This window comes from Myodes glareolus, chromosome 18 (genome assembly GCF_982192425.1).
Source record: "Myodes glareolus chromosome 18, mMyoGla1.1, whole genome shotgun sequence".
Lineage (NCBI taxonomy): Eukaryota > Metazoa > Chordata > Mammalia > Rodentia > Cricetidae > Myodes > Myodes glareolus.
In genome coordinates this window covers 15,010,264-15,025,279 of record NC_142043.1, presented here as the reverse complement: position 1 = coordinate 15,025,279, position 15,016 = coordinate 15,010,264, and the positions used below count along the sequence as shown (strand labels likewise).

General features: G+C 43.7%; 1 long non-coding RNA gene across 3 annotated transcripts; it reads left to right on the top strand.

Moving 5' to 3' along the window:
• Positions 1–6,305: 6,305 nt before the first annotated feature.
• On the top strand, positions 6,306–14,599 carry LOC146890721 (uncharacterized). 3 transcript variants are annotated; one of them, XR_014998246.2, is made up of 4 exons: positions 6,306–6,464; positions 10,716–10,940; positions 12,375–13,394; positions 13,973–14,599. It is a non-coding gene; the product is annotated as an uncharacterized LOC146890721 (long non-coding RNA). The 3 variants fall into 3 exon arrangements; XR_014998245.2 differs by lacking the exon at positions 13,973–14,599 and having other exon boundaries at positions 10,716–10,848; positions 12,375–13,532; XR_014998244.2 differs by lacking the exon at positions 13,973–14,599 and having other exon boundaries at positions 12,375–13,532.
• The last annotated feature ends 417 nt before the right edge of the window (positions 14,600–15,016 follow it).

The window sequence follows — 15,016 nt, the reverse complement described above, 5'->3', positions numbered from 1 at the left end:
GCCCATCAGCGTGATGAGAGGGAACCCTGCTCGGCTTTTCAGATGTCACCAAACAGGAGGAGCAAGACACAGAGCACCAGAGAGGGGCCACTGGGGCGGGCATTCTGCACTCCAGAGAATGACAGCCAGCACGGCTGCCATCTGTGGTCAATTCAATTAGGGCTCAATTTCTTCATATCCTGACAGAGGACTATTACCCAGACTAAGGTGGCAGGTATGAACGGAAAGGGGAAACAGGAAGAAAGGAATTTAATAGGAGAGAATTGTATTGAGGGAATTACACCCGTCTGAGAAAAACAAATATGTCATACTTTCTCTTACTTGTGCTTCTAGATTTCATACAAATACATAAAATTGTGTGTGTGTGTGTGTGTGTGTGTGTGTGTGTGTGTGTACGTACAACATGGAAGTAAGAGCAAAACTGGCTAGTGGGGCAAAGGGGACTAGCAAGTGCAGGGAGAGAGGAGAAGAAGGAAGAGAGGGAGGCATATACTCAGTATATAATATATACTTGTACAAAAACTTTAACAGATACATTTTAAAGATAGAGATTTATTTCTCCAAACTCTAGAGGCCAAGAAGTCCGAGATCAGCGTGTTAGCAGAAGCCTGGTCTGACTGCACTGGCTAATCTTGGCTGTCAGCTTGACGCACTTGTGAAGAGGCCGTGCCAATTGAAGGAAGAGGAGCCTCCATCAGACTGGCCCGTGAGCATGTCTGTAAGGGCATTTTCCTGGCTGATAACTGATAGAGGAGGACCACTCGGGGTAACACGACCCATCGGCAGGTGGGCCTGGGCTGTGTAGGAAAAGTAGCTGAGCAAGTCAGAGGAGCAAGTCAGTAAGCAAAATGCCGCCTTGGTCTTAAGTTCCTGTCTTGTGGACGGACTGTGAGCTGTAAGATGAAATAAACCTTTTCCTCCCAAGTTGCTCTGGTCGCGGTAGTTATCACTGACTCCAGAAACAAGTTAGATCAACAGTGAAGGGCAGGTCCTCATACACGGTGCCTTCTATGGTTCTGCCATGGTAGAAGGAAGTCAGCGGCTTGAGCTGGGTTCGTTCAGTCTCACTCATGAGATCACAGACCCCATGTCCTAAGCTCCCAAATGCTCCCTGGTGAGTAGGTCCCAGTACATGAATGGTAGAGGAACACTGATATTGAGACCCACAAATGATGTGTAGCAAACAGGCACGCAGAGGGAAGTGTTAGTCTGCAGAACAGATTCTGGCTATTCTGTGGTTATCAATAGCAGACACTTTCACCAACAACATGAAGACACACAGCCTCTTCCACACTAATTGGACACTTGTTTATAATATTGTGTGGTATACCTATTCTGTGTTCCACCAAAATGTGTCTTGAGTTAGAAAGAGCCCTACAATATCTAACTTGAGTCCTGGGCTTGCCCTTAACCTGCAGGAAAGAAGACGCACCGCTCACCCTTGTCTTGCAATTGGGATAGCATAGTTAAAGGGTGATTAGTGATCTAGATAATATAAAAGGATTTTATTAAAAGGGTTATATGTACGTATATATCTTAAGTCTTATTGCTGTGAAAAGACACTGTAACCATGGCAACTCATATAAAGGAAAACATGTAATTGGGGCTGACTTGTAGTTCAGAGGTTTAGTCCGTTGGTATGGTGGAAAGCGTGGCAGCATACAGGCAGACACGGTGCTGGAGAGACTCCTGAGAGTTCTACACCTGGACATACAGGCAGCAGGAGGAGAGGGGAGCACAGAGTCCGGCCTGAGCACTTGAAACCCAAAGCTCATCCCCTGTAACACACTTCCTCCAACAAGGCCACACTTTCTGTCAAGTAGCGCCTCTCCTGTTGAGTCTGGGAGTCACACAAATATTGAGGACGAGGTCCCCAAAGTATGGTGAGCGGAGGCAACTTTATTCCATTGCCACTGGGTAGCAGAATGTCTGACTAGTGAGGGCTTCCGACACTGTGACGATCCTTTTTAAAGCAAAATACGTAAGCGTGGGGGGGAGGGGCACGGGGTGATATAGGGAAAGAATTTTTATAATTTGAGGTTAAGTCCTGGGTGATGGTACTTTCCGGGAATTTATAACCTGTGATAACGTTTTACAACTAGTAGTATAATTGTGATAACGAGGTGTGTGTACAAGCTTAGCAGGAGGTTTGCTTACTCAAGTCTGTGGTTATCGTAACATGGCTCTCGACACAGCTGGGGTCTGGTCTTCAGTTTTAATCCACAGTTCTTCTCAGAACTGTAGAGATGTGGGACAAGGGCCATGCAACAGAAGAAGCAGGGCAGGTAGCTGATGTATTTGAATTAATGCGGACTCCAAGCTCCCTAATGGCCAAGTATTCAAATATGCGAGCCTACGGGGGCCATTATTATTCAAACCACACAGCAGGTAGACCAGTGTGTGGGTATGTCCTTTTAAATGCAGGTGTCCATAAGTCCAGAGAAGGACTTTGGATTTCCTGGAGCTAGAGTTCCAAGAGGTTGTGAGGCACCCAGCATGGGTGCTGGAAACCAAACACAAGTTTTCCTGTAAGATTAGCATGTGTTCCTAATAACTGAGCCATTTCTCCAGTCGCAAAGTTTTCATTTGTTGTGAGATAAGACATTTGGGACAAACGATCCACATCACCTCTTATGATACCGAGTGACGGTGAACTCATTATTCTTTTGGTTGATAAGAGTAGCATTAAATGACTATAGAGTTCTTATAATTATTTCTGAAAAGGGGATTTAAGTAGAGGAAAATTATCTTTTCAATTATAAAAATTATTTTCCAATGACAAAAAAAGAAGTCTGAAATAAAATAGTCCTAAAGTTTCTTACCTGAAATGGTCATAGATTTCTAACAGATCAGACAGTCATCAATATAGTTATTAAGATAACTAACCCAGACCCAGGTAGATGGGTTTCAAGCCTTGTTGGACCAGTTGGGTGTGGGGGAGTGACCTGACATTTACAGAGATAATAATGATAGGTAATTTGCTAGATGTCAGGAAGGATTTATTGACGGTCACCACTTTTTGAGTATGCGTTGCTGCTTTAGGTCTTCCGTTGTTAAGTGAGAAAGAGTAACTTCAACTACAATCCCAAGAGAGAAGCTAATGTACGCCAATCCGCGCATGCCTAAAAGCCTTCAAGATATGCTTGGCCCAACTACCACTTAGTGAGGTCCACAGAGTATTTCTGTAAGGATTTAGGGGACAGAGTGAAGACAGCATGGCTTGGGTTGAAATAAACAGTTTCACAAAAGGGAGGGTATTTCAACAGGAGACAACCAACCGTAAATCTTAGTTAAGAAGTGAGTTCATTTGAATGTGTCTGTCAGCAAGTGCCTGCTAAGTGAAGTCAGCCGGAGAGCTCTGGCTTCAGGCTGTAATTAAAGAGTAAATGTAAAACAACAGGAAGTTAGGTGGTGCAAAGAGGCTTTGAGAATGCCATAAACACTAACATCCCACATCTCTTAGTGAGACGGGAAAGGACGCTGGGCTCAGATGGCGAAGAGGCAGTGAGGACTGTGTTTGCGGCTACCCCATGAAGAATGCTGGATCAAACTCCAAGTGAGGAGAGGATTTGGATCAAGTAAGCAAAGAGATGGATATGCATGGACAGCTAGGGAATCAAGAAAAAGCTGGAAAACAGAAAAGTCTGCAATTCTTCTTGAACATAAAAAAGAAGTGATGTGTCACACCGGGCAGGGGCGGCACGTGCCTTTAATCCCAGCACTCGGGAGGCAGAGGCAGGTCGATCTCTGTGAGTTCGAGGGCAGCTTGATCTGCAAAGTGAGTTTCAGGACAGCCAGGGCTATTACACGGAGAGACCCTGGCTCAAAAAACAAATAAACAAAAAAACGAAAAGAAAAATGGAAAGAAGTGAGATCACAGGCACAGTGCTGCCCCTTAAGAGGAAACAGGAAACAGGCAAGAGAGGGCGGCAGGGGAAGTGGCTCAGGGGACAAGCTGTTTACACAAGCTTGAGAAGCAGTTTGGATCCCCAGAACTTATGTAAACACCGGGCAGGTAGCAGGTGTGGAGACAACCTGGATCCCAGCCTGTGAGAGGCAGAGACAGAATGCCTCCAGGGCAAGTCCCTTAGTCGTTCTTGGTGAACTCCAGGTTCAGAGAGAGCCTCTGACTCAATGCCTAAAGTGGAGAGCTAGTGAAGAAGGCCTTAAACCTTTGGTCTCCGCGCAAACACACACATCCTTGAATATGTGTGCTCCCACACATGCATTCATGTCCACCCACACATCTTACCATGTACACATGCACGAAGAAAGGGGGAAAGTTGAATAGATAGTAGACGATCACAATTTATGGGGACAGAAAACTTGATGGTGCAGAAATGGGCAGCTGTGTAGCCAAGCTACCTTAACAGGTTGGCAGCAAGGCTCAGGGAAGGACAAAAGTTGTCTTAGTTGGCTAATTGCTGTAGACTATGTTGACCATCTCCTGAGTTGACTCCAGGAGACCTACACGGTCATAAGGAACTGGAGACACAGTTATGAAATGTCTCCAGGTCCTCTGTAAGAGCAACAAGAACTCTTCCGTGGAACCACCTCCCTAGAACCTGGAGCAGTACCATCAGCGCTCACTCTCCAGAGGCACAGGCTCATTTAAAACCTCATCATGGCTGGAGAGATGGCTCAGAAATTAAGAACATGGGCGGCTCTTCCAGAGCCCCTGAGTTCAATTCCCAGCAACCACATGGTGGCTCACAACCATCTATAATGAGATCCGGTGCCCTCTTCTGGCCTGCAGGCGTACATGCAGGCAGAACACTACACATAATAAATAAATCTTAAACAATAAAAACAAAGCCTCATCACAGGACCATAGTGTGCCTTCTTCACACTTTGTCTCAGTAAAGATTCATTTTTAGGCATTCCTTTTGCTTGGGACCTCATGTTTGACTATCAGAAAATTACACGGCACACTAAAAGGTGGGGGGAATCGTAGTTTGAAGAAATAGAGCAAGTATGAGAACCGGATTCAGATAGAACAGGGATATTGGAATTCAGGTTGGGGATTTAAAATTACGAAGATTAATATGATGACCTCTAATTCCATACATTGTCCAGAAAAAAACAGGATTTTAAATGTATTTGTCTGTTTATACGCATTTAGGCTGACTCTGCAACTTTGCTATTGTGAACAGTGAAATGGATGAACATGTGGAAATGGATGTGGAGGAGACACCTCTCGGGTCTATAATGTGCAAATTTAGACTCCTTCAGGTGTGCATATCACAATCTCATGAGACTTGTAATTTCCTTCTCTTTCTTTCTTTCTTTCTTTCTTTCTTTCTTTCTTTCTTTCTTCCTTCCTTCCTTCCTTCCTTCCTTCCTTCCTTCCTTCCTTCCTTCCTTTCTTTCTTTCTTAGCATCTCAATGCTGATTTACATGTTGGCTGAATTAATTTCCAGGACCAGGAGCAGGGTGTGGCACCCTCCCTTTCCCTGTACCCTTGCTGACTTTTAAGCATGCCTTATAATTTGCTTACAGTTGGTTTGTTGTTAGTTATTTTTCGACTGACAGCCAGCTGACTGGGATAAGAGAGCTAAATATGCTGTATGTTAGTCTGTTTATTTGTGTTTTTTTAGTTCATTATATATTCTAAACATTAACCTGTTAGATGTTTCGCTAGAGAAGATTTCCTTCCGCTACGTAGGCTGACTCTTAATTTGGCTGTCTCTTTGCTGTGCATAAGCATTTTGATTTTCTGCAACCGCGTTAGTCCGTTTTTTGCTGTTATTTCCTGAGGGATTACAATGATTTATGGCTTTCGGGAAGTCCTTGCTTATCTATGCCTACACCATGAAGTGTTGCCCCTTTTATTCCTTTACCAATTTCAGATTCAAATCTAGATCAGGGTATTACTACTCTTTTGAATTGATTTCTATACAGGGTGAGAAGTAGGAAATCTTGTTTCATCCTTCTACATATGAATATTCAGTTTCCCTGGCACTGTCCGCTAAAGCATCTGACTTTTTTTCCAATGTATATTTTTTATAATTTTGTTGAAATTTGTGTTGTGGGCATAGATGTATGAGTTTACCTCAAGGTTCTCTATTTCTTTCCTTGAATCTCTTTATGTGATATATTATATTTACTGAATTCCCTATGCTGAATGCATCCCTGGAACTAAGCCAACTTTGTTATGGTAACTGTGGTGGTTTGAGTAGCTATGACTCCCAGAGATTCATGTGTGTGAATGCTTGGCCCACAGGGGGTGGCACTATTAGGAGGTGTGGCCTTGTTGGAGTAGGTATGGTCTTGTTGGAGAATGTGCATCACTGTGGGGGTGGGCTTTGAGGTCTCACCTGCTTAAGCTATGCCAGTGTGATACACAGACTCCTTCTGCTGCCTGCGGATTAAGATGTAGAACTGTTGGTTCCTTTTCCAGCACCAGGGCAGCCTGCCCACCATTGTGTTCTGCCATGATGATAATGGACTAAACCTCTGAAACTGTAAGCAAGCCCCAATTAAATGCTTTCCTTTGTAAGAGTTGCTGTGATCATGGTGTCTCTTCACAGCAATAGAAACTCTAAGACAGTTATGTTTTTCTAATATGCTGCTGTTAAATTTGGTTTGCAAGTATTTGATTGCATCTATACTCATCAACGATATTGGCCTACAATTCTGTCTGTCTGTCTGTCTGTCTGTCTGTCTATTCCTCTAATTGTGTTCTTACACGATTTTGGTATCAGAGTAATGCTGGCTTCAGCAAAAGCTTTAGAAGTATTCTTTCCCCTTCTAGAGGAGTGTTGGTCTTAGTTCTTCCTTAAAGATCTTCTAGAACCCATCAGTGAATCTATATAGACTTTGACTTTTTTTTTAATTTGGGAGATTGTTTATTACTACTGCAAGCTCCTTTTCCATCATTCATCTGTTATTTGCATCTTCTTGGTTTAATTTTCGTAGATTATATTTGTCTAAAAGCTTATCAATTTTCTTTAGATTTTCTAGAATATAGATTTTCAAATTATAACCTAAGATTCTTTCAATTTAATCAGTATCTATTATAATGCCTCCATTTTTATCCCTAATTTTTTGAATTTGAGTTTGTTTTCTTTCTTTTGCTTGGTTTGCTGAGGAGGCTCTACTTTCTGATTCAGCCTTGTAACATTTTAACTTTTGTCCCCAGAGAGAACTGCTTGTTTTGTTGATGTCTTCAAGTTAAAGTTTATAAGGGAAGAATTCTAAGTCAGCTCATGGTTATGCACCACACACAGCTTCTGTGTTCACTGGGCACACTATCATTGGCTGTCTTTGGATTGGCATTCTCCCTCAACCCACTGACCAGGGGCAGTAGAGAGAGCTCCCTGGTACAAAGTGTACTTCTTCAGTGTTATTGTAAAGGCTGATTCAACTTGAACTTTCTCCTGAAACCAGAAAGCGTTGGCAGGGATTCCCAGCCAGGACTTCATTCTACTGGGAAGTATAAGACAGTGATTAACCATGACCAGACTTGAATCCTATCTCCGTCACTTGTTGTCTACGTGCCCTTGGGTAAATTACTTAACTTCTCAGATGTTAACACGGAAACCCAAAACGATCAGAGTACTTACTCCCAGGATCACAGTGCAGGTAAGGGATCCATGCTCAGTATGTAGCAAGTACCCATATAAACTTAGGGCTCATCACTAAAGGAGCTATCAAAATGATCGGTAGGCAGTCATAAGTACCCACAGGAAGCTAACGCTCTTCGTTGAGTTTCCTTCTGAGTTGGAGAAGGGGAAGTGGTTATATGAGAGCCTTAAGGATAGTCCCTGGGCCAGCTCACTCCAATGTCTCTTTTCCCCCTTGTCTGTGGCTTTGCCTTATCCAGGTCACCTTGTCCTCAGCCCCTGTAATTTTTTATATGGTCATATCTGCATATTGGACACCTGTAGTGTTGCTTTGATCATGAATACTAGACTGTTTTACAGCTTTCCTAACTCCTTAACCTTATCCCTTCTTCCCAGATCTTACACTTCCGTCTGTTCCCCACAGAAGCAGACCCAAGGCTGGTGGAGTCTGTTCCCAATGGGCATTCTCTAAAACAACAACAGCAACAACAAAAGCCAGAGCCAAGTAGCAGTTCCCATTTATAAACATATTTCTCACTGAGCACAAAACTAAGGAATCAGAGTAACTGAGACATTTATTTTAGTGTGATTTTAAAGGGACAGAGGTAAACCTTTGCAAGCATATCAATGTTTGCCCAAGATATTATTTGTCTATTACAAGTTTATATTGGAAGAGTTATATTCTTTCATGATCTGCATGTTAAAAGAAAAGGGTAGGTTTTGTTTTTAGCTTCCTGCTATTGAGATGTTAAATTGCCCTATAACTATTGAAAATATCATGGAGACAGAGTTTCTCTTTATAGCCCTGGCTGTCCTGAAACTCACTCTGTAGGTCAGGTTAGCTTTGAGCTCAGAGGTCCACCTGCCTCTGCCTCCCAAGTTCTGGGATTAAAGGTGCGGGCTATCACTGCCAAGTGGGAACTTCTACTTTAAACATTAATATTCTGTGTTAAGACCTAGAATTATCTAACCATGCTAGCAAATCCAGACACGGTGCCACGTGCCTGCAATACAATATCTGCATGAACAGCTTTTCAAACAACACATTTCATTAAACGGGCACTGCAGTACTAGTTTATGTTTACAATGAGTTTTATAATGCAGTGGTTTAAGTTCAGAAAGCATGCATTAACACCATGACTCCGGTTGGTTTGAACGTGAAATGTCCCTCACAGGCTCAGACATTTGAACACTTAGTCTTCAGTTGATGGTGCTGTCTGGGGAGGTGGTGCAGCCTCGATTGAAGAAGTCAGTCACTCTTGCCACTTCTTAATTACGTTTGCAGTTGAGGCCTTTCTGCTTCCTTCTCACAATTGCCGCCATGCCTCCCCACCATGATGGACTTACCCCTCTGGAGTCACATGTCCCAAAGTTACCTTGGCCATGGTATGCTATCTCGGGAACAGAAAATTAGCTAGTACAGAAGTTGGAAACAGAGAATGGGCTGTTTTTGTAAAGAATCTGACCATGCTGGTTTTTGGAAGACTGGAAGTTTGGGAACTGTAGACTAGAAAAAACCTTGAATGCTATGAAAAGATCTTAAAATGCCATCTGAGTGGGAGGATGATTGACAGCTGTGCTGAGAGCAGTGGGGATGACAGAGGTCAGTATTAGCAAGGGGTTGGAACCCATTCACTTGTTGTTTTGATAGTGAACCTGGCTGCTTTCTGCCCATGTCCTGAGAACTTACCTGAGGTTAAGTTAAAAAGTAGTGGACTAATTTATTTGGCAGAGGAAATTTCAAGACTGAATAATGTTGACTCCACGGTAAGACTGTTATTGATAACACTTATATATATCTAAAATGGAAAAAAACCCACATGGGACAGAAATAAATATGAATTGTACAATTCAGAGAGAAAAGGAGCATTAGGAAAGTTAATGCTACCTTCAAGGTGTACACTGGAAGAGATCTGTGCTTGTTAAAGAGCACTTGCCTCTAAGGAGGGACCTCAGGCTCTGAACGGGAACAAAGGGAAGGATGCCTCAGGGTAAGGCCCCACCCAGCTAAGCTCCCACCTCGTTGAAGAGCCTAAGGCATTTTCTGCTCCTAGAAAGCAAAAGCACTGCTGTTAATGTGACTCAAGGGGCTAAGGTTTATCTCAAGCTAGCTGAGCTTGTCATTGACATCAACCTGGCTTTGCAGTGCTTCTCAACCTGTGGGTCATGACCATGAATGACATTTTCACAGGGGTCACCTAAGATCATCTGTATATCAGTTGTTTATATTATGATTCATAACAACAGCAAAATCCTAGCTATGAAATAATAACAAAATAATTTTATGGTTGGGGTCACGACAACATGAGCAACCTATTAAGGGGTCACAACACTAGGAAGGGTGAGAAGCACTGGGTTAGAACCATGCGGGATGCAAGGGAGAAGCACTTATGGCTTCTTCCTCAGTTTCAGAAAGCAATGGAGGCCAGGCAGCACCCAGCAGGGCCCCTGCATCAGGCCTTGAGAAGGAAAGAGGCTGTGAGAGGCACTGCATGAAGCTGTGAAAGTGAAGCCTTAGTAAGTGAAGCCTTGGTTTTGATGGAGCCCTCATGTCAGAGGTTAGGGCCATGAGACATCTGGCAAGGAGAGCTGCACTCAGAGGGAAGGCAGTCAAGGAAGAGATGAAGGGAAGAAGCCACCTCAGTCCTTTGAGACAAGCCATGGAGCTACAGAATTTGGTATTTGCCTGCCTGTATTTTGGTCTTGATTTTAACCAATATTTACTCACCATGTCCCCATTCCCTCCTTTTGGAATGGTAATGTATATTCCCAGCCATTAGATGTTGGAAGTATGTGATTTGCCTTTTGATTTCCCAGGCAGTTTAACATTAAGCGATTGCGCTGAGTCTCAGAGCTCCTGGACCTCTAAATGGTCCTGTGACTATGGGAATTTAAAGTTGCCTGACAACGTTTTCCTGTGGGGGCCAAGGAGTGGAATGTGGTGGTATGAACGGAAAGTTTCGCCTCTATGCTTGGGTGTTTGAACCGTGGTCCCCAGTTGGCAGTGCTGTTTGGGGAGGTTCAGTGGGCAAAGGCTCACTGAAGAACTAAGCCGCTGGGGGTGGACTTTGAGAGTTTAAGGCCTCACTCCACATCAGTTTGTCCTCTGCTTCGTGTTTGTGGTTAAAGATGTGACCTCTCATCTTCTAGCTCCTGCCATCGTGACTGCTGCGCGTTGCCGCACGAGCCTCTCCATTAAGGACTCTCATTCATCCGGAGCTATAATTAAGAAGTTCTTCCATAAGTCGCTGTGGTCATGATGTTCAATCCCAGTGACAGCAAGGTCGCTAAGACAATGGCTCTGGGGACGAGACCAGCTGAGAAGGAGGACAATAGAATACGGCCACAGCAGCTTGTGTCTTCAGTTTTAATCCAGTATTTAATTTATTTGTGTGTGTTTGCGTGTGTGTGTGTGTGTGTGTGTGTGTGTGTGTGTGTATGAATACACGTGTGGGTGCACTCACCCATATAGGCATGGGTAAAGGCCATAGGTTGCCATTAAAATGTCTTTCCTCAAGTTTTTCCTCTTAGTTTTTTGAGACAGGGTCTCTTACTGGTCCCTTACAATGTGAAGCTTGTCATTTGAGCTATTCTGGCTGGTCTTTGAGTGCTTGAAATCTTTCAGGGCTGGAGTTACAGATGTACCCTGCAGTATGTGACTTATATGGGTCCAGGGAATCTGAACTTGGGTCTTCATGCTGTGCAGTGAGCACTTTATTCACTGAGCCAGCACCTCAGTATTTTTACTGAACATTTGAAGGAAGTCTCAACTGGCTTAATTATTAATGACACAAAACTAAAAAGAATAAATTAACGAGAAATCAGAATCTAGAGTCTAACTGGTCTCAGTGAGTTAGATTAGCAAGCAGTTAGGTCAACTTGATATTACCACATACGATTAAACTATTACTTTTAGTGAGACCAGAATAAACATGAAACAGCCAAGGATTCTGCAGGATCATAAGAAGACACTTATTTGAAAAAGACAAACTGGCACTTACTGACCAGAAAGGCAATACAAATCAGTTGCTGTCTTTATACAGCTACAAAGATAGTCACTGTGTGCTGAGATGGTATGGGAAAATTGTCTGTATTCTGTCAATCATATTTTAAATAGATGCTGATTGGCCAGGCAGGAAGTATAGGCGGGAAAACCAGACAGGAAGTAGAGGTGGCACAATGAGAACAGAATTCTGGGAAGAAGGAAGCCCATTCCTCCCAGTCCTTCCCAGATCACCGAAGAAGCAAGATGTGACCTGTGCCACTGAGAAAGGTACCGAGCCATGTGGCTAACATAGATAAGAGCAATGGGTTAATATAAGTTATAAGAGCTAATACAAAGCCTGAGCTAATGGGCCAATCAGTTTATATCTAATGCAGACTCTCTGTGTGATTCTGTGGGACTAAACGGCTGGGGGACCGGGCAGGACAGAAACCCCCACAAGCAGACCCTCATGTTACAGTTAGGTTACATTAAAGGAACAATGCGGCTGATACAATGTGGATTTTGCTGCATCAGAATGCTTTTAGAAACTTGTACAATCGTCTAGATACTACATTTGCAGAGGGACATTGATGAACTGAAGCATTTGGAGGGAAGGGAGTACTGAGTGCTTCGAGACCAATCATGCTTGAGGGATGCTTGATGGAACCAGGGTTGTTCTACTAAAATAGGAGATTTGGGGGGAAGCTTGTAAACTTATTCTCAAATACTAAATCAGTAACAAACTCAAGGATGACCTAGGGAGAGGGAAAGGGAACCTTTCCAGTCATTCTTATACTTTCCTTCTCCGTTATTTTATGCTACAGATGGAGGCAAGGTATGACTTTATCGGATGCATGCTGCCCTACTCTGCTTCCATTGCCATGGTAACCACCACAACCAAAAGCAGCTGGGGGAGGAGTTTATACGGCTTATGTTTCCAGGTAGCAGTTCACCACTGAGGGAACGAGGGACAGCATGCCAAGGTGGGAACTGAAGTAGAGACCAGGAAGGAATGTTCCTTGCTGATTTGCTTCCTCAGACTTACTCGGGTGCCTTTCTTATACAATCCAGGACATCTACCCAGGGGTGGCACTACCCACAGTGGGAAGGCCTTCCCACATAAGTGTACATCAAGAAGTCCCACAGACATACCTGCAGGCAAATCTAATGGACATAATTCCTCAATTCAGGTACCCTCTGGAGACTCTAGTTTATGTCAAGTTGACAAAAACTAGCCAGCACACACACAAACACCCGGTCACTTTATTGTCATTTTGCTGGATGTCCTTTCTATTCCCCTAGCTGCCTTCTGTGACAAATGGTAGCTTTTCTAGCAAGCCCACCCACCACAGCTCTTTATAATATTGTTTGTTAAATGAGGTTCATCTTTCCTGGGTGCACAATTAAGGGCTAACTGGTCTCTACAATGACTTCATGTCCAAGGAACCCGGAAACCCATTTTTCTGTTATCCCACCATCCACAATTGTCTTTTGCTTTTTGACTTATTGTTCTGTCAGAATCCACACGTAGGTAATCAAGGCCCAAAGCATGGAGCACATTTTAACCTATCTTATTCTTCTTCCCTGTGCTCGTGAAGTCCTAAGCTCTGAATTGCAACCAGGTTTTGTCCATCACACAGTGACTTGACCCAACCGCAGGACGTTGACTAGAAACTGGGGCTTAGTGTCACATGTGGCAGTGGTGTGTGCATCATCAGAAGCAAAGCAGAGATCCTACACATGGCGGGAAAGACTGGACAAAATCGGAGGAGCCATTTCTAACTTCTGACTCTGTGTTAGAGTATTGGGCCCTTTGATCATTGAAAACACCTTCCTGGAAACGGGTCAGAAAGATGTTTGTTAAATTTGAAGTAATTAGAACCAAATATAGTGGCAGACAGATGAAAATACCACAATGTAAGCCTTTGACTTTGTATGTTAACTAAAAAAATTCATAATAAAAAGAATGTAAATTTTGCAAAGGTTTGAATGGATCTCATGAATTGAGTATAGTTCTCACGGGGCAGGAGGATGACCTAGCTGATCCGTAGAGTTTTCCTCAGTCTGAGCAAAGTGCCTTGAGAATGGTTGTGTGTCTTACATGAAATTGTAGGAGATGGGAGTTAAGCATGATGCAAAATGCCTTGTTTGGCTGTTCTCAGCCCCCTGGGTTTTCAAGGATCATGGCCAAAGTTCAAAGATTGAGAAATGAAGTGGTCTGTCTGCAGCTCAGTTTATCCACATCGACTCTTAATCAGTTTCTACCATCTATATTGTGAAAACATTTAGACTCAACCCGGGGGCTAAGAGAGTAGCCAGAGTTCTCTGTTTGCCTCATTGCTCCATCTACGAACTTAGGTCATCAAAGAGCATTGGCCCAAGCTGAGGGCTAGCCTCTAACGATCAAGCCTCTCCATTTCAGGTGGTCCACTTTGAGCGTATCACCCTGCAGGGCACGTTTCAACAGACCTGGTGACCTTGAAGCTGATCCTGTGGTACCTCCTCAATGGCCTACGAACAGTTCCTTGGCAGGCTTCCTCTGGGAACTGAAGACATGTGAGACCAACTTGTTGCTCCAAGACTGTGGTTTTAGGACAGGGGGTCAGAGTTGTGGAGTCTGGGGATCTGGACAGTGTTGGGAGACACGAACTTTAGTTCCAGTCTCTTGGCGTTGCTTCAGATTATCTGCTGCTAGTGGCCGTGTGGTAGGCCTTAGGGAGGAATCTCCCAGCCGTTGTTTGTTGTGGGGGCTTCTGGGACCCCTCAGACTCATGGGGTCTGTTGGGAGATGGAGGCCAGTTGCGTGCTGAGATTCTGAGGCTCTGTTACAGAATGTTCCTGGGCTGTGTCTTCATTTCAGAGGGCTTTCTTGTGACTTTCAGTCTTAAGACAGGCTGCTCATTGGGGACAGGGGGACTTGGCAGGACAGGATGTAAATATTTGCCTCTGTTACATTGTTGGAGTCCTGGTTCTTCTATCTATGGTTGGGGCTTTGAAGGAGGACTCTTAGGACAACCGAAACAGTAAAATCACTAATGAAATAAGGAAAATGCCTGCAGTGTGCTTTCCCAGGGTTCTGGTGAATACTAGCTGCTTGCCATATTTGTGTTATGATTCAACGGTAGGTTATACTCCAATGTGTCATTATTGACTTCATTTTTCTAATACAAAAACCAGGATGCTTAGGTATGAGGAAGTGTTTGAGGGTCATACAACACACAATGACAAGGAGACAGAAGATCTGATCCTACACTATCTTTCTTTGAATTGCTGCTGTATATAAAAGGTTTCTTGACCTTGTCCTGCACCCTCAGCTCTGGACTCACCAGCTATGAGTTAGGCACAAGATAGTTGAGGTTTTTTGCGTGTAATCAAAAGGAGTAGTTGAGAATGAATTGGGGCGTGACACGGGATGAGTTGGGGGTGAGTGGGAAGTACAAATGATAGACATCCAGACTCAGGTGTG